The sequence below is a fragment of the Macaca nemestrina genome, chromosome 17 (assembly GCF_043159975.1).
Source record: "Macaca nemestrina isolate mMacNem1 chromosome 17, mMacNem.hap1, whole genome shotgun sequence".
Taxonomy (NCBI): domain Eukaryota; kingdom Metazoa; phylum Chordata; class Mammalia; order Primates; family Cercopithecidae; genus Macaca; species Macaca nemestrina.
Genome location: NC_092141.1, coordinates 14,014,959 through 14,038,054, shown reverse-complemented (window position 1 = coordinate 14,038,054; position 23,096 = coordinate 14,014,959). Strand labels below are relative to the sequence as shown.

Here is a 23,096-nt window from a genome sequence, read left to right as displayed (position 1 = left end):
AGAGATGTAAAAGCATTTGGAAACAAAAATGTTTCCTCTCTTTCTGGATTTTGGATCCTTGAGCCTATTATGGGAAGAAGTTCAGACTTGCTTGTTGGAGTTGAGGGGTCATCAGAGTTGAGGTTCCCTGATCAACCAGTCTTCCAGCCACCAGATATGTGAATGAGATGCTCTTGCATTAGTTTTCTGTTGCTGCCATCAAAAAAAAAAAAAAAATACCACAAGCTTAGCAGCTTAAATAGCACACATGTATTATTTTCCAGATCTGCAGGTCAGCAGTCCAACATGGGTCTTACTGGGCTACAGTCAAGGTGTTGGCAGAGCTGCATTCCTTCTGGAGGTTCTGGGAGATAATCTATTTCCTTGCCCCTTTCCAGCTTTTTGAGGCCAGCTGCTTCCCTTGGTTCTTGGTCCATTCCTTTATCTTCAAAGCAAGCACTGTCTGCTCATCTCGTTCTCATGCAGCAGAACTCTGACATTGATGCTTCTGCCCCCTTCTTCCATGTTTAAAGTCCCTTGTAATTACATTGAGCCCCCTTGGATAATCTGGGACAATATCCTTATTTTAAGATTAGCTGATTAGAAATCTATCCACATGCAGTTTTGATTCTCCTTTTCTTTTCTTTTTTGTTTGAAACAGAGTCTCACTCTGTCCCCAGGCTGGAGTGCAGTGATGCGATGTCAGCTCACCACAACCTCTGCCTCCCGGGTTCAAGCAATTTTCCTGCCTCAGCCTCCCAAGTAGCTGGAACTACGGGCATGTGCCACCACACCCAGCTAATTTTTGTATTTTTAGTAGAGATGGGGTTTCACCATGTTGGCCAGGATGGTCTCGATCTCTCGACCTCGTGATCCACCTGCCTCAGTCTCCCAAAGTGCTGGGATTATAGGCACGAGTTACCGTGCCGAGCTTAATTCTCCTTTTCTATTTAACCTAACATATAGCTTCTGGGGATTAGGACATGAACCTTTGCGGAGGAGTGTTATCTGCCTACCATGAAGCCCATGTTGTAAACCACTATATTAATTAAATCTTCTTATCCCTACATCTTAACCAGAAAGATCTGCTTAGGGACTCAAACAGTCTTTGAAATAACTCATCCCAATACTCTTGGTTTGATAAATATAATTTTTTTTCCCCATCCTCATCCAGGTAATAATGGGCATTCCTTGCTCATTTGGGTTGTTGGGAGAAATCAGTTTCTTGTGGTTGTATAATTGAGATCTTTAGTTTCTTGCCGATTGTCAATTGATGGTTGTTTCAACTTTGAAAATCTACCCACACTCCTTGGCTTAAAGCTCCCTTGTTCTCTCTTCCAAATTGCTAATGGCGGGTCGTATCTTCTCATGCTTTGAATCTCTCCTCCTCCTTCTTCCTTCCCATTTCTTACACCCAGTTGGAAAAGGTCCTCTGCTTTTAAGGACTCGTGTGATTAGACTGGGTCCACCCAGATAATCCAGGATGATCTTCCATCTCAAGCTCTACACTCTTCATCACATCTACAAAGTCTTTTTTTGCCCTGTAAGATAACATATTTATAAGTTCTGAGGATTAATTCATGGACATTTCTGATGACCCTTATTCTGCTTACCACATTATCCTAGGTCATCCAGCTGACCTGCCGGCTGACCAGGGATGTCTGAGCAAGGCCAGCAGAGAGTAACTGAGCTGGACCAGACCAGAAGACCCACTCAACTGACCCGTAGAATCATGAGCTATATAAATGGTGTTTGTTCTAAGCCACTAAGTTTTGGGGGTGGTTTGTTATGCAGCAATATATAACTGATGCAAACTATAATTTGATTCCTGATTGAATCAGTTATGCCTGAAATCATAGATATAGGGTCAGTGTCCTGTATTCCTCTCTGTCCTCCCTTGGGAGATGGGCAATGTATCTTTTAAGCCCTTGGCTCACGCCTGTAATCTCAGCACTTTGGGAGGCTGAGGCGGGTGGATCACAAGGTCAAGAGTTCGAGACCAGCCTGGCCAATATGGAGAAACCCCATCTCTAACAAAAATACAAAAATTGGCTGCGCATGGTGACTTGCGCCTGTAGTCCCAGCTATTCGGGAGGCTGAGGCAGGAGAATTGCTTGAACCCAGGAGGCGGAGATTGCAGTGAGCCGAGATTGCACCACTGTACTCCAGCCTGGGTGACAGAGCAAGACTCTGTCTCAAGGAAAAAAAAAAAAAAAAAAATTAAAATATGTTGTTGTCCTGAATTTTGGGGCCATATTCTCTGAACTCAGTATTTTTAAACTAAAGCTTCCCTACAAGGGATTGATCAGATTGCTTTTACATCTCTAAAAGGGGCTAGTTTTATACAGCTTTGCCTGGAAAATGGGACTGCTAGCCCTGTACTCACTCTTCTAAGTGCAGTTGTTTCTAACATGTTCTGACCCTCCATTGTACCCTCCTGGTTCCCACTTTCTAAGGGAGTCTTCAATTAGTCAATTTAAGGCACCTTTCTTATTGAAAAATAAAGAAAAACATAATCTCTAGAAGGGTACCCTGTCATGGGGAAAGCAACGCATTCTTTACAAAACTGTTAAGGACGAAGTGGTAACGCAGAAGTATTTATCACAGTGCCTTGAACACTGCAGGTGCCCTATCGATGTAAATTTCATTCTTGTCCCATTTTGACAATAACTCTTTGTCTAGGCTTAACACATTATTAATTCTTGGAGGGGATCATCTTTCTTATTTGCAAAATGAGAAAGTAAGAACAAAAAACTCCTAGAATACATTTTTTCTCTAAATTTATAACTTGTAATTCAATTTTTGTTTTTACATTTTAAAAAATTCTGGTGAAAGTAGAGTTGTAGATATTTTAATATGGTACTAAAACATCTACTAATTTGTACTAATAATGAGTGTGTTTGGGTGTCTGATAAACAGAGATGAAGCAACAAATGAAACAATAAAATACAATTATAAATATGTATATATATATATGTGAGACATTAATAATACATTTTGGTTGAGAGTCACAGTCATATCGAGGTAGGAAATATGGGGATTCATTTTTTTTTTTTGAAACAGAATTTCACTCTTGTCGCCCAGGCTGGAGTACAATGGCGCGATCTCAGCTCACTGCAACCTCTTCCTCCCGGGTTCAAGTGATTCTCCTGCCTCAGCCTCCCGAGTAGCTGGGATTACAGACATGTGTCACCACGCCAGGCTAATTTTGTATTTTTAGTAGAGACGGGGTTTCTCCAAGTTGGTTAGGCTGGTCTCGAACTCCCCACCTTAGGTCATCTGCCTACCTCAGCCTCCCAAAGTGCTGGGATTACAGGCGTGAGCCACTGTGACTGGCTATGGAGACTCATTTTTAAGTCCCCTCATTTTAAGAAATATGGGGAAATTTTGAGATTGATAAGGAATGCGAGAAGAAACCCTGAAGTTTTTTCTAAGTACTCCCAGATGTTTCCATGGAAGATGAGCGGAGGATGCTGGAGAACGCTATTACCCAGCAAAGGACCCCTGCATTATTTTTCTATTGCAGTGTAACATATTAGTACAAACTTAGTGGCTTAAAACAATACACACTGATTATCCCGTAGTTTCTATGAGTAGAAGTCCAGGCACAGCTTAGTTGGCTCCTCTGCTTAGTGTCCAACAAAGGTGTAATCAAGGTGTCAGCCAGGACGTATTTTCCTGAAAGACAGACTGGGGAAGAAACCACTTCTCAGCTGGGAAAGAAGCTACTTCCCAGCTCTCTGAGGTTCTTTGTATCATTTCATTTCCTTGTGGTTGGGGGACTGAGGCTCTAGCTTTTTCCTTGGTTGGAGGCTGCTCTTGGCTCCTAGGGTCTGCTGCCTGTATTTTCCTTGAGGACACCTGTGGTTCTTAGAGACCACCCACACTTAAAGAGCCCTCATACTTGTAAACCGTGAGGACTTTCCCAACATGGGAATCCAGCAAGGAGAGCCTCTAGGATAAATCCGCTAACAACATAGAGTATTTTATAACATACCATAATCATGGGAGTGACATCCCATTACCTTCGCTATATTCCATGGCTCAGAAGCAAGCCATTGGTCCTACCCACACCCAAGAGGAGAGAACTGGGCAAAGGTGGGAACATCAAGAGATGAGGATAATGGGGGAACCTCTCCTCATGCAAGTAGATGGTAATCATACAGAATTTGCCTTCTTTATTTATTCTATTGTCTATAGAAGTCTATATTGTTTATTATTCTATAGACAATATTTATCCTATTATCTATTATCCTATAGACAATATTTATCCTATTGTCTATTATCCTATGGACAATATTTATCCTATTGTCTATTATCCTATGGACAATATTTATCCTATTGTCTATTATCCTATGGACAATATTTATCCTATTGTCTATTATGCTATGGACAATATTTATCCTATTGTCTATTATGCTATGGACAATATTTATCCTATTGTCTATTATGCTATGGACAATATTTATCCTATTGTCTATTATGCTATGGACAATATTTATCCTATTGTCTATTATGCTATGGACAATATTTATCCTATTGTCTATTATTCTATGGACAATATTTATTCTATTGTCTATAGAAGTGACTTTTAGCAAGTCACATCAGCTCTTTCCCAAGGCTTTCTTTCCATTCCAGAATGTCTCTGAGACAGCTGAGCATTTTCACGATAAGTCATTCGTCATTGAAATCAAAAATAAAAAAGAGTTTATTGACCACTAAAAAAAATGATGCTGAGTCTAGTGGAGATAACTTTAGTCAAAATTTCCCTCATTCCACCTCATTAGAAAGTGTAAGTCTTGCTGGGCGCGGTGGCTCACACCTGTAATCCCAGCACTTTGGGAGGCCGAGGTGGGTGGATCATGAGGTCAAGAGGTCGAGACCATCCTGGCCAACATGGTGAAACCGCGTCTCTACTAAAAATTTAAAAATTAGCCAGGTGTGATGGCAGGCGCCTGTAGTCCCAGCTACTTGGGAGGTTGAGGCAGGAGAATTGCTTGAACCCAGGAGGCAGAGGTTGCAGTGAGCCGAGATCACACCACCACACTCTAGCCTGGTGACAGAGTGACACTCTGTCTCAAAAAAAAAAAAAAAAAAGGAAAAGAAAAGAAAAAAAAGAAAGTATAAATCTTTCTCTGCTTTTCTTTCAATATCTCTAAGAATGAGGCTTCCCCAAGGCCCTCGGAAGCTTGGAGATGTGTTGAATTGTGTAAAGCAGTCGGGTAGCTCTGGTACAAAGGGACAGGTAGGAACTTCCATTGCTCTTGCTTGACAGATTTTGGGTCATTGAGGAAAATAAAAATTTTCTTAGCAAAGAAAATTTGTTCAAATGTGAACTATAAGGCAAGTTTCATAAACAAACCCTGGAGAGGAACCGAACGAAGTCGCAAGTTTCAAATTTTCATTACAGTTTTTAAAAACACAGAATTAAATTTAAAACATATTTTTTCTCTTGCACACACCTACATCCAATGTGGGACAGTATTGAAGTGGGTGAGAGTCCACACTTTTTCCTGTCTGCTCAGATTGCCTTAACAACAGAGCATCTGTATGTCCAAACAAATGGGCAAGTGAGGAGATTAATGAACTGACCTTTAACCTTCTAAGTATTTATTCGAGGGCTCAGGGGGAATGCATTTCTGTGCCAGGGAAAATCCCAAAACTGTCTCTGATAATTTGGTATTAAAGACAGCTCTGTCAAATGCCTCTCGAGACACTGTGAGTGTCGCCCTTCCCCTGACCCCAAGCTTCTTAGCCCTCACATTCCTCTCTCCTCATTCAAATAGTTGTACCCTCTTCCTTCACCATTCCTTCCTCTAAAAGAGCTTCTCTTCAACAATATTAGCTGTCATTAAATTAATCACCTACTACATCAGACTCTGTGGCAGCAATTTTAATCATTCTCATCATCTGATATTTTTGAGCATTTACTATATGAAAAGAAATCTCACATTCTCTCATTTAATTTTGTCCTAGGCTTATGCAGTTGGTAGTTTCAAAAAGAGAACCAACTGTTTACTCACGCATTAGTTACTTAATATCAGAAGACGAAGTAGGAATTAGGTTTCTTAAAAACTAATAGATAGAGAAATAGGAATGCTTTTACACCATTGGTGGGAGCATAAATTACTTCAACCATTGTGGAAGAGAGTGTAGTGATTCCTCAAGGATCTAGAAACAAAAATATCATTTGACCCAGCAATCCCATTACTGGGTATATACCCAAAGGATTATAAATCATTCTACTATAAAGACACATGCACACGTGTGTTTATTGCAGCATATTTACAATCGCAAAGACTTGGAACCAACCCAAATGCCCATCAAAGATAGACTGGATGAAGAAAATATGGCACATATACACCATGGAATACTACGCAGTCATAAAAAAGAATGAGTTCCTGTCCTTTGCAGGGACATGGAGGAAGCTAGAAACCATTATTCTCAGCAAACTAACACAGAAACAGAAAAACAAACACTGCACTTTCTCACTCATAAGTGGGATTTGAACAATGAGAACACATGGACACAGGGAGGGAACATTACGCACCGGGGCCTGTTGGGGAGAGGGGGACAAGGAGATGGAGAGCATTAGGACAAATACTTAATGCACGTGGTGCTTAAAACCTAGATGACAGGTTGATGGGTACAGCAAACCACCACGGCACATATATACCTATGTAACAAACCTGCATATTCTGCACATGTATCCCAGAACTTAAAATAAAAATAAAATAAAAACTTAATTAAAGAAATGGCACATTTCTTTATATATGTCCTTGTCGTAACAACATAGGGAAAAATTGGTGTTCAAAACCAAAAGCTAGTATGAAGCAAGTCATTCTTTCCAGGCTTCTGATGACTCTTTCAATTCATATAGGCAGATATGATCAACACGTGCACATATATGTAATTGCAGGAGGGCAAGTCATCTCTTTCTCATCCATTGCTCTTAGAATATGACAGTGCTTTAGAGAAAGAAACACAAATATGGATCAAGAGCATAGAAATACCCCCAGAGTGGTTAAGTTGTGGAGTCAAATGACACGTTTATTATGACTATTACCCTCCAAAGGCAGTCTCTCCCACTATGTATATGCTACTCCTTACATCACAAGAAAGCTTATGTTCCTTCGTCTCGAATCTAGGCTGGCCCTGTGACTGCTTTTCACCAATAGAATATAGTTAAAGTTACATTCCAATACTTTCAAGCTCAGGTTTTAAGAGATTGGCAATTTCTACTTCCTTCTTCTTGAATGCTTCTTCTTGGAAAGAAGGCGCCATGTTGTGAGGAAGACCAAGCAGCTATGTGGAAAGGTCTCCATAGAGGAGAACCAACAACCTCCACCAGCAGCCCCTTCTGAGCTTCCGGTTAGCAGTGAGCATAAATTGCTAGCCATGGGAAGGTGGCCAACTTGGATTTTCCAGTCATTCTAATACGCCAGCCAACAACAAAAGAAGTAAAACTGCCCATCTAATCTACAGAATAAAAAATAATAAATTGTCATTTCTTTAGCAACAACAATAATAAATTGTAGTTTCATTTTGGGGTGGGTTGTTATGCTGCTGTTGATAATCAGAACACTTTGATTTCTTCACACAACTTTGTTTTCTGAAAGCCCTTTCTTTGGGAATGTCTTTCTTTTCCTTTCTAATTTTCTCTCCCTTTGAATTCATATCACAGAAACATCAGAGCTAACCCAAGACTCTTTTCTGTACAGGAAGTGGTCCAGCCACCCTTTTCATCTCTACCTCAGAAGACCTATCAGGACCTGGATGGGGTTCAGGGGAAAAGAGACGAGCAGCCAGTGGATCACGTTTTACTGTTTTGTTTGTTTATTTGTTTGTTTGTTTTTAACCTGATTTCAATGTTCTACATCTCGATTTGACAGCAAAAGTGGTTCAATTTGGAGATCATGATCAGGCGTGGACTTGTGTAATCCTCCAGTGGGGCTGCTTTTGCAAATACACGTTATCTGCAATGTTTCTCTGACTGACTTCGTGGCTTTCAGAAAGTCCATGTTAGCAAGTCTGCTAAAGCTGCATAGAGAGTCACCGGGAAAGGTTGCTATGTTCACCATGCTGCAGAAGGCCCCATATTTTCACTTACCCTTTAAGATTTCAGGAGCTGTGATACACCATAAGGACAGCTACATATCATTTGATTTTATGTCATTTTCAACCTAATTATGCTATCCTTGTATTAATTTGTATAGACTCTAGATTGCATTTTAAAGGTCTGGTTTGCATTCTCCCCCTCTATTTTTCTGGTTGATAAAATTTTACAAAGGACATCTGTTGTGCTAAAGATGGCTTTTTCTTTAGGATGCAGTCACTAGAATGTGGGGTAGCAATTTTTCTTGGGTAATAGCCTCCCTCCCCTATCTTATCAAAGCAGGCTTTGGCTGTGGAAGGTCTCTCTTAATTCAGTTGTTTAACTTTGCCATTTGTTGACTGGCTGAATGAAAAACACCCTCTCACACCTCATTCTGGTCTCTCACACATTTGCCTTCAACTCTGAAGAAGGAGTCTGGAATCTGGAGGTCTGGCCACAGACGAATGAGAAATTCCAAAGCTATTTTACAAGGTTTTAATGAAGAATGCATTTCCTTTAGCTGACAGGGGAAGGCAGAAGGAAGCTGTGTGCCGACAGAGAGTTGCTGCCACCACCAATGGCAGCTGTTTACAGAGTGTCTCTCCTGTATATGGAGCCCTGTGAGATGTCTGTGGCAGTGGCTCTCAACTGGGGTCCATTTTGCCTCCTTCTCCTTCCCAGAAAACATTTGGCAGTGTCTGGAGGCATTTTTAAATTGCCATGACTAGACGTTGCTAATGGCACCTAGCGGGTAGAGGCCAGGGATGCTGCTAAATATCTTATAATCCACAGGACAGCCCTCCAACAACAAAGAATCATCCAGTGCAAAAGGTCAACAGTATGAGGGCTTGAGAACCTCTAGTCTGTGGAAATGAAGATATGCTGAACATAGCCTCTTCCTCCATGGAGGAAAAGCAAGACAAAGGGAAGTTGGGATGAAATATGTGTATAATGAGGCACGAAACAGAGAGGGGTCTGCCTTGTCTTTCCACCATACGCAATGTGTCATAGAGCAAAGCTGTTCATAATAAGAACGAGCACTTACCATGAGGAGTGAGGACCCCTAGCACAAGCATGGATAGAAGAAGAGATGAGGGTCACAGAGCTGCTTGGGATTTGGGGGTGGGTCCTGTTTTTCTATATCTTCTAGCCCCCTAAGGAAAGATCTCATCCAGCACCGTCCGTGAACTTTAAATAACCTCTTTAAACTGATGATGTCCATATTTCTGTCTTAATCTCAAGCATTTCCTCTGACATCTAGGCTCACATACTCAAATAGGTGATCTTATATTTCTGTGTGGCTGTCCCTTAAGTATTTGTAACTCAATGTGTCCAAAATGGACCATTTGATTTTCTCTTTCAAACTTATTCCCTTCCCCCAAGTATTCCCTCTTCCAGCAAATATGCACCCTCCTGCCAATTGTTCAGGATAAGAACATGATTCTTCTCATTTTCCAAATACTTATATCTGACCTATTATAAAGTCTATGGATTCTACCCTTTAAATATATCACAAAACCTCCTTCTTTATGCCGTCTTTTTTGTCACTTTCCTAGTTCAGACCGCCATGACTTGTAGATCCAAAGATGAACTTCCTCAATGGTTCACCTTCATCCTTCCCCTCTTGCCCTGCCCCCATCCAATCTATACATGATATTGACATATAAAATGGATCATACTATTTCATTGCAAAGAGCCTTTAAAGGTTATCATTCCTTTTACACTATGATCTGCATGCCTTACCTGGCTTCCAAATCCCCATGTGGTTCAGGGGGTTAATCCATTATGACTGGTGTCATTACAAGAAAAGAGACAGACACACCCAGGGAGAAGACAATCGTGTGATGATGACGACAGAGGCAAAGATTGGAATGGTGCATCAACAAGACAGGGAGCATCAAGAACTGCTAACAAACACCAGAAGCTGAAAAAGATGAGGAAGGATTCTCCTCTGTGGTTTTCAGGGCCCTGTGGACACCTCGATTTGGACTTCTAGGCTCCAGAACGCTGAGACAATATATTTCCGTTGTTTTAGGCCCCCAGTTTGTGGTTCTTTGTTTCAGCAGCCCTAGCAAGTTAGTGCATCACTCCCACCTCCCTTCAGACCCGCCGTCTATCTTCCTCCTACTCAACACGTCAAACTTATTTTCTCTAGAGGCCCTTATTTTAGAGATTCCCTCCCTCTGGAAAAATGGGTGTTCCCTTGGTATTCACAGGCTGGATCCTCCTTGCCGTTCAGATGGCAGCTTGCATGTCGCCTCTTCAGAGAGGACATCTCTGAGCACCAAGGGTAATGTGGTGTCACATACGACCTATTTCACACCACCTAAAACCCTGTTTTTTGAATCTCTGCTTAGGACATGACACTACATGAATTTTTTCTTCTTTATTTGTTTATCATCAGCGTGCATCACTATCATGTAAACTTCATAAAACCAAAACCTTCTCTCTCTTGTTAACTGCTGTTCCTCTTCCACCTGGAATAGTGCCTGAACTTAGGCACTATTCCGTGAATATTTATTGCATGAATAGTACCGTGTGATTCTCCCTTATAAGCCCTGCTCTCCACTGAAACCGTGCTAGTTTGATTCATATCCATCTCCTTTCCAGAGTAAAAAGTTTCATGAAAACCAGAATGGCACCTGCTTCCCGCATCATTACATATCCATCATTAGGGACAGTGTACAAGAAAATGTTGGTCGAACGAATGACAGAATGAATGAGTGGCTAAAAGTGAGAGCCATAGTCTACAAGAGGTAGAGATGGGTAGTTGAGGAATGGACCTCATGGTGGTGGTATAGGGAAACAGGGGAAGCAAGAAATTGAAATCACCTAGTCAAGCACCACCCCTTCTTTTTTCAGAGATGGGGGTCTCACTCTGTCACCCAGGCTGGCGTACACTGGCATGATCAGTGTACCGATATCCCATGAATATTGTTTGAATGAAGGTATCAGTTAAAAAATAAAAAAAGATATCTGCCAAAGTGAAGCTGGTTTGAGTGACCGGACCATAGGGAATAGGCTGTGAATAATTCGACTGGGTCTTTGAGATGGAGAGGGTAGAGACCTTTTGATGAAAGGAGCAGGGGTTTTTCAAAGAAGATTACCCTCCCATGGGTGAGAAGGATCTTAGCTCACGTTGGATGTTTGACCTTTGCTAGGAGGGGACATAATTGGTTGTGTTCCATCAAGCCCACGCTTTTTCCTCTACAAATATTTGTGCTGTGAGCTCTCCCTCTCCCAGGCCTAATGGGAGCAGGGGAGAGCCAGCACACGAGCTTTGGGCCTAATGGAGACATTGCAGTGCTATTAGCACAGATGGTTGTCATATGTATGCAAATGAGAAACAAATTGAATTTGGTGTCCCCTCTCACCAGCTGTCCTATCAAGGAAGGTTCCCAGAGCAGCAAAAGAACTGCTGCTACACCGCTAATCTGTCACCACAGATTAATTACAACGAGTACATTAATCACCATTTGTTTCTAGTACAAAGGGAAATATCTTGTTTTTCAAGTACGTCCTGTTAAAAGAAGGTGTCCAGCCTTGTAGAAACAAGGCCCAACAAGGCCATGAGGCATCATTAGTTAGCAATGAGGGGCAAATGAAAGATGAAACACCTCAGGCTGCACGCCGCCTTCAGAGCTATCTGCTAGTGACGATTCAAGAAGGGGCCATGAGACTGGACGCTGAGGGACAACTAGGCAACTCTCACTTTATTGTACTCTTAAACAGCATGGATTTCAAAAAGTTAATTTTGCCTGTGGAGTCTCAAAGAATCTGGAGCTAGCTAAAAGATGTTTTGAGATGAATTATTACTATTATTGTTATTTGATAGAAAGTGCAATGGATGGCCGGGTGCAGTGGCTCATGCCTGTAATCCCAGCATTTTGGGAAGCTGAGGAGGATGGATCACAAGGTCAGAAGATCTAGACCATCCTGGCTAACATGACGAAACCCCGCCTCTACTAAAAATACAAAAAATTAGCCAGGTGTGGTGGCACGTGCCTGTAGTCCCAGCTACTCTGGAGGCTGAGGCAGGAGAATCACTTGAACCCAGGAGGCAGAGGTTGCAGTGAGCCGAGATCACACCACTGCACTCCAACCTGGGCAACACAGCAAGACTCTGTCTCAAAAAAAAAAAAAAAAAAAAAACAAAACCGAGTGCAATGGATAAAGCACGGATTTCACCTCACCTCTGGCCATATATCTAGTTCTTATTCAGAAATTGGATTAGACTAGTGGTTTTTCATTCTTTTGGAGGATCAAGACCCATTTAAAATTTTTTTTAGGAGAGAGGATCTTGCTATGTTGCCCAGGTTGGAGTGTAGTAGTGGCTATTCACAGCCGCAATCAGAGCTCACTGCAGTCTCAAACTTCTGGCCTCAAGAAATCCTCCTGCCTCAGCCTCCTGAGTAGCTGGGACTACAGGTGTGCACCATAGTGCCCAGCTTCTATTTGAAATTGTGATGAATTCAGTAGACTCTGTTCCCACAAAGTATATGTATACATAAAATGTTGTATTCAGTTAAAGTAGAGTCATCGATTCTCTCAACTCTTTGTATGCAACCATGTTAAGAGGGCTTGGAGGCCAGGCACAGTGGTTCATGCCTGTAATCCCAGCACTTTGGGAAACCGAGATGGGAGGATTGCCTGAAGCCAGGAGTTCAAGACCAGCCTGCACAATAAAACAAGATCCTGTCTTATAACAATACATATATATTTAAATTAGCCAGGCATCGTGCCACATGCCTATGGTCCAACTACTCAGGAGGCTGAGGTGGGAGGATCACTTAAACCCAGTAATTTGTAGCTGCAGTGATCTATGATCATGCCAGTGCACTCCATCCTGGGTGACAGAGTGAGACCCCCATTTCTAAAAAAAAGAGTGGGGTGGTGTTTGACTAGGTGATTTCAACTTCCTGCTTCCCCTGTTTTCCTACACCACCACCATGAGGTCCGTTCTTCAACTACCCATCTCTACCTCTTATAGACTATGGCTCTTACTTTTAGCCACTCATTCATTCTCTCATTCGTTCGACCAACATTTTCTTGTACACTGTCCTTGATGATGGATATGTAATGATGAGGGAAGCAAGTACCATTCCGGTTTTCATGAAACTTTTACTCTGAAAAGGGAGACAGATATTAATCAAAGAAGCACAGAAACACATATGAAATTTCAGTAGAGAGGAGGGCTTAGATTGGGGAATCACATGGCACTCTGAAGGCAAATAATAGGGGTGTTCAACCTGTCTGGAGTAAAGGAGGCTTCCCTGAAGAGGTGAGGTATGTCAAGATCTGGAGGATGAGGCAAAGAAGGATGTTAGAAGAGTTCCTTGCAAGAGGAGAAAGAAGCACACATCACTTGCTCAAGAAATTGAAATAAGACCAGCGCAAATGGGTTTCAGAGACCGAGGGTTAGCATGGGGAATATGTGATCGAAGAGCATGAGGCCTCTTTTTGGTCCAGCTACGGAGGCCTGTATTTATTCCAAAAGCAATGGACTTTAAGCAATGAAGGATCAAATCTTATTTGTATTTTTAAAAGATCCCTCATCTTTGACATTAGAATTGGGTGTTGGGTCTTGTAGTGGCCTTGGCTATTGAGACTTTTAGACCAAGAGTTGGTCACCTTGTGATTCTGTACTGGACAATGCAAAGGATTCAAATGAAGTGGTAGACAGTATCCTCCTGCAGAGTCGCTTTCAGTGTAATAAGGGTCGGGGGAGAATTCAAGAATTTAGTGCCATGTCAAGAACTGATAATTGCCTTTGGGTGGAGAAAAGTCAAGAACATTTGAACCAATTTTGGCACAAGTCATATCTTCAGAGGGCTTAGGGTCAGCTTTTGAGATTTAAAAATTTCACCAATGAGATTAACAAAAATGAGCAGAGGAAGGAAGATAAAAGGTATGTATGTGTTGAGGGTATGTGTGGAAAGAGAGGAGAGATTGTCCTTGTGAATTTAAACTGCAATTCCTTTCAACTTCCAGAAGCAACTCTTTCAAGGTTGGCCAAACAGCTTCTTGTTTACCGTTGGGTTGTTAGAAAAATGAAAAGCAGCTCTTTAAATAATTAATATAAAATTTCACATGAAGTTCAATTAATCTGTGAGACCACAATATATTAAAAGAGGTTATATACTATATATATATAAAATACTGTGTATGTCTATATATCCTATTGGTTCTGTTTATCTCAAGAACCATTAATAACATAATAATAATGGATGATTTTTATAGGAATTTCATACTTAGGAATTTATCCTAAAGGAAATAAGAAAAAAAAAATCTGTAAAATATATTTATGATAAAAAAGATGGAAAAAATATCTGTGTGCTCTCATTCCAACAGTATAAATTAAACCAATGATAACCTATACATATAAATATTATGTGGTAATTTTTTTTGTTTTGTTTTGTTTTGTTTTGTTTGTGAGGATGGAGTCTTGCTCTGTCGCCCAGGCTGGAATGCAGTGGTGTGATCTTTGCTCACTGCAACTTCTGCCTCCCAGGATCAAGCAATTCTCTGCCTCAGCCTCCTAAGTAGCTGGGAATTACAGGTGCCCACCACCACGCCCAGCTAATTTTTTGTATTTTTAGTAGAGACAGGGTTTCACCATCACGGCCAGGCTGATCTTGAACTCCGGACCTTGTGATCCACTCACCTCGGCCTCCTAAAGTGCTAGGATTACAGGCATGAGCCACTGTGCCCGGCCTCTTATGTGGTAATTTGAAAGGAATGATTGAAATATAGATGTACTGTCATAAAATACGTCTATGATATAGTCAGTGGGGTGACCAAAACAGACTTCAAAATATTTATTTTAGAAGTCCATTGACTTAAATAGATGTTTGTAGAAGTCATCAGATCAGATGGGGACCCCATTCTCTCTCTCTTTTTTTTTTTTTTTTTTTTTGAGGCGAAGTCTCGCCCTGTTGCCCAGGCTGTAGTGCAATGGCATGATCTCGGCTCCCTGCAACCTCCGCCTCCCAGGTTCAAGCGATTCTCCTGCCTCAGCCTCCCGAGTAGCTGGGATTACAGGCACATGCCACCATGCACGGCTAATTTTTTGTATCTTTAGTAGAGATGGTGTTTCACCATGTTGGCCAGGCTGGTCTCGAACTCCTGACCTCATGATCTGCCTGCCTTGGCCTCCCAAAGTGCTGGAATTACAGGCGTGAGCCACCGCACCTGGCCCAATGCTGCTTATTATCTGGATTCCATCTCCTCTTGCTTTTGCAGGGTCGTTACTGATACAGTTATTATACTTTTCTTATTTATTATAAAATTACTCTTTTCTATTGGATCACTCCCATCAGCACAGTAAAAAAGCTCCCATTCTCACATCCTATAGCAGCTGCTGCATCATTTACACTCATCAATTCAGAGCAAAACTGAAGAATGTTGCTATAATGACTCTTTCCACCTCAACTCACTCCAGGCCGATTTCTGTCCCTACTACTCCACAAAGAAACTGCCAAGGTTACAAACTACCTTCAGGTTGCCAAACGCCTTGGTCGCTTCTCTGGCCTCATCTGATTCACTTGGCAGGATTTGATACCATTAACCTGGCCTCCTCTCAAATAACTTTTATCTCGACTTTCCTTGTCTTTTCTAGCTTCTGATTCTCAAACTGATGTCTAATTGTTGAGTGCTTCAGTGTTGGTCCAGGTTCCTCTTTATTCCCCTGGATCATCTGTTCTCAACTCTACCTGCTCATTAGCGTCATCCGGAAGGTTTCTAAATGCAGGGATAATTTCCAGGCAAGGGGAATTAGAGTCCCTGGGTCTGGAGCTCTGGCTGTGGCTGGTTTTGAAAGCATTACGGATGACCCTTACATGCACTCAGGATTGAGAACCACTGCCCTACGTGGTCTCATTTGTTCCATGGTTTTATATATTATCATCACTATGCTGAATTACTACTAGTAATTTTTTATTACTACTGAAGAAATTTATATCTTCAGCTTCTGGATGGAACTCCCTAAATGACCTAGGTCGGCTGGGTCTGAAGGAAACTCGGTGTCTCTTGATGGCACTGCCCTTGCCTTTGGTCTTGGGGTGGGTAATAAGCACCATCATATCAAGAGAACCACACTGGGTCCTATGTCCTATGACATCCTGTGAATGTGTGCATTACACGTTTGCATTTTAGAGCAGAACTTCTTGTTAAGGAACTTCCGCACAGATTGCACGGGTCTCCTAACACCATTATCTCAACAATGACGTATAATTTTACTTGGACAGAAGATAAGTGAAAGCAACTTTGCTTTAATTCCAAATCCAAATTGGCTGTAGAAGCACCTGTGATGCTACTCAAAGTTTACACAGGCTTGTATATTTTTTGTCCCAGTATTCACCTACACACTCCTCTCACCCCAGCTATCAATGATGCCAACCAAATTCTCCTTTGGTGGCTTTGCCATTTCATACTGTTAAGATCTGCATTAATCTCTCCTTTAGTCATTCCTTTTCATCTCAAGCCAGATTCTCGATGACATTCGTTATTTTCCTGAGTTCATTTCATATTCCCTCCTATACCCTTGTGTATGATTAATTTTCTGTGTCAACTTAACCAGGCCATGGTTTGCCCAGATATTGGGTCAAACATTATTCTAGGTGTGCCTAGAAGGATGGTTTTGAATGATATTCATATTTGAATCAGTAGACTGAGTAAAGCAGATTAACTTTCCTAATGTGGGCGGGCCTTATCTGATCCTTGACAGCCCAAATAGGACAAAAAGTCTGATCCTTCTACAAATATGAGAGAACTCTTATCTGACTGCCTTGAACGGAGACATGTTGGCACTTCCTGGGTCCTGAGTTTGCAGACCTTTGGACTGAAACTACACCATTGGCTCTCCTGAGTCTCCAGTCTGCTGGTTGCAGATCTTGGGATCTGTCAGCCTCTGTAATCATGTGAGCCAATTCCTTACAATAAATCTCTAGGTATAGATGTAAATACAGATATCTCCAATGGTTTTTTGTTTTGTTTTGTTTTGTTTTTTGTTTTCCTGGAGAATCCTGAGCAATGTGGCTTGTTTCTGGCAACCACTGTTTCAGCACGTGACAACATCATCATTTTTGAAGGCACTCATTCATCCACTTTCTTATCTGGTTCAATAGTGGGGGTCCACTCATCCCTGTGCTTCTCTTGCAGTTTCAGCCTCCCTTCCCGTGCTCTTCTACCACCTGGATTACTGACCTCGAACCATTGCAAATCCTCTTCTCACTCCTCTGCCCCACAGAGGTTTCTTTAGGACTTTTACCTAATCGACTGATACCATCAAACTTCTTTCTGCCACTGGCATGTCCATTTCTATATTCTAGCCTCAGTAGACTTCCCTACTTGGTTGGATTTGTGTCACAGATAGTTTCTGTCTCTAACATTCTGAAGGGAAGTCTCAAAGTCAAAGATTCCTAGATGCTTGGATTTCAGTTATCTGAAATGTTGGTTGAACCTTATTATGTGAATCATAGGAAAATAAAATGTCACAAGAGAGAATCAAAGGTATGATTGCTGGCCGGGCGCAGTGGCTCACGCCTGTAATCCCAGCACTTTGGGAGGCCGTGGCGGGTGGATCACTGGGTCAGGAGATCGAGACCATCCTGGCCAACACAGTGAAACCCCGTCTCTACTAAAAATGCAAAAAAAATTAGCTGGACGTGGTGGCGGGCGCCTGTAGTCCCAGCTACTCGGGAGACTGAGGCAGCAGAATGGCATGAACCCAGGAGGCGGAGCTTGCAGTGAGCCAAGATTGCACCACTGCACTCCAGCCTGGGTGACGGAGCGAGACTCCGTCTCAAAAAAAAAAAAAAAAGAAAAAAAAATGATTGCTGTCCTATGACCTTGTACAAGTGAAAGACATGGCATGGTATAGTGAAGAGAATTTAGACTTCCAAATCAGGAAAGTATAGTCTGGATACTTTTCTAATTACCTGTCACCACCTGGCTAAGCATTGGTTTCCTCATTGATGAAATAGGCACATTGAAATCTGTCTGCCAGTATTGTATTAAGAGAGATTACATAAAAGGCACACACGGGAACTTCCATAAATGAAGGCTTCTCTCTTTTCCCCTTGTCTTTCCGTACCCCTTGGAATGCTGCAGACAGCACTACTGTCCTGTCCTGCACAGGAGTACTGCAGATAGCAGTACTGTTTGCACCTAGTGGTGCAAACATTCACTTGGGAAGGAGGCAGGGACCACAGAGACAAAGTTACTCTTCCTGCCTTCCTGATCAGTCCTCTCCAGACTCTAGAACTAAGTCTAAGGGAAATGTGAGTGGGTCCCATATATGCAGAATGACAGCGAGTCTTGGCTTCTCCACCTCTTCTTTCCCATGTCGGCTTCATCCTGTGTCCTAAGAAAGTATCACTCTCAGGCAGTGCCTAGTCCATCTTCTCAAAGCCCCCCCCTTTTTTTTTTGTAGAGGCGGAGTCTTGCTCTGTTGCCTGGGCTGGAATTCAGTGGCACGATCTCGGCTCACTGCAACCTCTGCCTCCCGGGTTCAAGCAATTCCCCTGCCTCAGCCTCCCAAGTAGCTGGGACTACAGGTGCACACTGCCATGCCCGGCTAATTTCTTTTGTATTTGAGTAGAGATGGGGTTTCACTGTGTTGCCCAGGCTGGTCTCAAACTCCTGAGCTCAGGCAATCTGCCCACCTTGGCCTCCCAAAGTGCTAGGATTGCAGGTGTGAGCCACCGCGCCTGACCCCAAGCCTCTTTTCTTAGGATTTTTAAAAGCTTGGCTTACCTGTGCCTGAATAGAACTCTTAGAAAATTATTTTTTTTAATTTATTTTTCTTTTAATTAACGAATAATGATTGTATATATTTATGGGGTATAATATGATATTTTGATACAGGTATACATTGTGTCATGATTAAATCAGGCAAATTAACAAATCTGTTACCTCACATATATTCTTATTTCCTTATGAGGAGAACATCTAGAATCCATTCTCTTAGCAATTTCAAAATATATAATACATTATTATTAATTATAGTCCCCATGTCATGCAACAGATCGCTAGACTTTAGTCCTTCCGGCTCACTGAAAGTTTGTATACTTTGATGCACATCTCCCCTTACCCCATCCACCCTGACCCCCAGCCTCTGCTAACCACCATTCTACTGTCTACTTTTTTATATTCCACATATAAATGAAATTATGTGGCATTTCAAAGTTTGTGCGCAGCAACACCTACCACTTATCAAACACTTACGATATGCCTTCCATTTTAAACTATCTCATCACCAATCCTCACAAGAACCATGCAAGAGAGGTGCAGGCTGTTGTTAGCTCAAGGTCACGTGGTTGATAAGAAGCTGGGCAGGAATGTAAACACAAACCTGTGATTTCAAAGGTGTGCACCAGTTTTATACTAAACTTGCCTATCACTGCCCCGCCCTCACATTTCTTCCTGTTTGTAAGTTACCTCCCACTAACAGCCCCTGCTAGAGATATTACAGGGAATGGGTTTATATTTGTGTTATCTCATCCTCCTGGCTACCCCTTGAAAAAAAGTGGAGCTTGGATTTAGGGGAAACTAATTTATAGACTAGGCTATAATTAATCAACCAGTTTGCCACTAGAAGTTGAATTCTGCCACAGAGGACTGCGGGTTGGGCCCTGAGCTGACAGTGAACTTGGGCTATGTACAATAGAAGAGGTCACAGTGTAGGGAAGAGACTGGAGCTGAGGCCAGGGAAGTACCCACAAGGAGAGGCGAGGAGGATGCCTCACAATCCTTAGCACATCCTCCTATGCTTCCCACCAACTCTACCGCTCAGTTGGACATCTCTGTGTCCCACCTATCACTGTGTTCCACACAGAGAAGCCCATCTGAGCAGTACAGTTGGTGGGAAGCCAGTTAAACTCCACGCTTCCCTGTCACTCCCCATGCACACTTTCTTAAAGTTAAAATACATATTTTAAATAGGTAATGCACTCACAGATTCAAAATCCAAACTGAAAAATAGCATATCGTGAACCTTAGATCACTACTTGTCCTCACTGCCCATCAGCCAGCCACCCTTATTCCCTGCCCAGATACGGGCTGCTATCGGTTGCCTTCCTAAACAAATGTATCTGTGTAGAGGTATATCAGCATCAACATAGATTGTTTCAGTGGGCGTAGACAGTAGTATACGAGACTTTTTATTTTGTTTCTTTGCACTTTGCTTTTTACTTTCAATCATAAACCTTGAAGTTGTTTCCTTATTAATATATGCAGAGCTGTTTCCTTTTAAAAACACACTGTGGGTCGGGTGCAGTGGCTCACGTCTGTAATCCCAGCACTTTGGGAGGCCAAGGCAGGTGGATCACGAGGTCAGGAGTTCGAGACCAGCCTGGTCAACATGGTGAAACCCCATCTCTGCTAAAAATACAAAAATTAGCCAGGCGTGGTGGTGGGTGCCTGTAATCCCAACCACTCGGGAGGCTGAAGCAGGAGAATGGCTTGAACCTGGGAGGCAGAGGTTGCAGTGAGCCAAGATCGTGCCACTGCACTCCAGCCTGGGCGACAGCGCGAGACGCCGTCTCAAAAACAAACAAACAAAACCATATTGTATCCATTGTATCACTACCTCAAAACATTTAGCTCCCGTCCTACTGATGGATATTGAAGTTGTTTTAATTCTTTTGCTACTGTAAACAATGCTGTAAAAAACTTATGTGTGTCTTATTTCACAAGTGTTTGAGTGTATTTTATGGCTACATTTCTAGAGGTAGAATTTTGGAATCAAAGGCAAATGTACTTTGGTTTTGGGGTTATTGCGTACTTGCTGTCAATAGCACAGTGTTCACTCTCCTCAGCAATGTAAATACCTTTCTCCCTATGTTTTTGCAAGACAGTGGATTATCCGATATTTGCTCTATGACCATTTAATAGTTTAAAAAATCGGAATTTTATTTTGATTTTTCTAAGTAGGAGTAAAGCTGAGCATGTTTTCAAAGTTTTAAAAGCCATTTGTCTTTCCTTTTCTAAAATATCTACTCATAATCTTTGCCCATTTTTCTCTTATGTTCTTTGTCTTTTTTTCCTATTGAGTTTGGGGGCTTTTTATATATTAATAAATTATTATTTCCTGCCAAAGGAAGCATATTTTTCCTCCTAACTTTCCTTTGTTTTTATGGATTTTTTTAATGTAGAAATTTTACTATATATTCTCAGTGATGTGGTATTTCAGCTTTTCCTTTCATGGAATGCTCTTTCTTACATCAAAAACACAGCAATTTTTGGCACCTGTAGTTCCAGCTACTTGGGAGGCTGAGGCAGGAGAATGGTGTAAACCCAGGAGGTGGAGCTTGCAGTGAGCCAAGACTGCTCCACCGCATTCCCACTTGGGCGACAGAGTGAGACTCCATCTCAAAAAAATAAAGATATACACAAAAAATAAAAATAGCAAATTTTAATTATTTCTTTTTAATATTTGTATCTTTGATTAATGTAAAATTTATTTCAGTGGAGGCAGGGACTTTCCTGTTTTCCTTATTCTTTTGGCTAGTTGGCTGATTTTGGTTTATTTTATGAGTTACAAGATGCCAGGTTGATAATATTTAGGTTATTTAGTTTTTTTTTTTCTAATTTATTAATATAGTTAAAGATGTTTCTCTGAGTTCTGCTTTAGCTGTATCCTGCATGTTCTGGTATACAGTACTTTCTTATCTTTATTTTTCTAGTTCTTTGTATTTAACTCAACATTTAAAAAAATGTTTTCACATTTCCAGATAGTTGAGTATTTTTTTTTACCCCTAGTTTTGTAATTGCTTTTTAGTTTTATTTCACTGTGATCAGAGAGAGATTTCTGAACTATTTGCTCTTGTGGGAATTTACTGACCTCGTGATGAGATTTTTCCCAGTGATTCATAAGTACTTACAAGGGAGATACTTCTGCCTCTGTCTCTAAGGTAGACAGGTAACTATATATCAATTTTGTCCATATTACTATGTTCCTTGGGTTTCTTTATCCTGTATTATTATTTTTGGTTTAGTTTCTCTTTTACGGACTTGAAGAGTGAAATGAAGTCTTCTATTGTGATGTCTGTCTACTTAGCGATTTCCTGTTCATTTCCTCTATGAATAATAATGCTGTTATTTGGTACACAATTATCAATAACTATTAGAGCTTCATTGTAAATTAAACCTATATTATTTTAAAGGATTCTGCCTTGATTCACTGAAGTCTTTTTGCCTGGAATATAATTTTGTCTGTTAAGATTATGAGCAGTTCTTTCTTTGAATTTTATTTGTCCTTCTCTATATTTTAACCTTTCTGGGTTGAATTTTTCTGCATTTAGTGTGTATGTGTGTGTGTGTGTCTGCTTTACTAATTTGGAAAATTTTTATTTCAGTTTAAGAGTTACTTTATTAAACATTAAGATGCATATTTCATATAGGTATTTGCATATAACATTTACATACTTATGTAAGCATTGTAATATCTACAGATAACAGATAACAACAAATTTGGCATATGACACCTTCTTTTTGTTTTGCCCTTAACTTATACTACTCCATTTCAGTTGACTTCATTATTTTTCCATTTTGTTTAACTTATAATTGTTAAGTACATTTATAGTTCAATTACTTGATGTAGCATATTTAAATGCTAACTTTTCCTTACTCCCCACAGCTGCATAACTTTTGTTAGGAATTTCATTTCTATATTTTCAGGGGTTCTAATATTTTCATTTTACTCTGAACTACTAACCACTTTTGTTTTTATCTTAGTCCTAGAATTCCATCGTCCTTTTGCCATATCTTTTTCCCATTTATCTCCAGTTAGTTGACATGTATCCTCTGGTAGTTCATGTTTTTGGAGATATCAATTATTTTATATTAACATATTTAATATTAACATATTTTATATTAACATATTGTATCATGTGTGTCTTTCTTCTCTATTCTTTTCTCTTCCATGTTCAAATTTTGATTATTCCATTTCATTTTCTTTGCTTTCCTCACTTCTGCTCTCCATATTTCTTTATATGTTCACAGCAGTGTTTATCCTTTGATA

General features: G+C 41.0%; 1 long non-coding RNA gene across 2 annotated transcripts in view; it reads left to right on the top strand.

Moving 5' to 3' along the window:
* Positions 1–8,221, top strand: part of LOC105473534 (uncharacterized) — a 142,187-nt gene extending 133,966 nt beyond the window's left edge. For both annotated transcript variants that reach the window (XR_011615245.1, XR_011615244.1), the window contains exon 4: positions 7,701–8,221. This is a non-coding gene — a long non-coding RNA (uncharacterized lncRNA). The remainder of the gene's footprint in view (positions 1–7,700) is intronic.
* Positions 8,222–23,096: the final 14,875 nt, after the last annotated feature.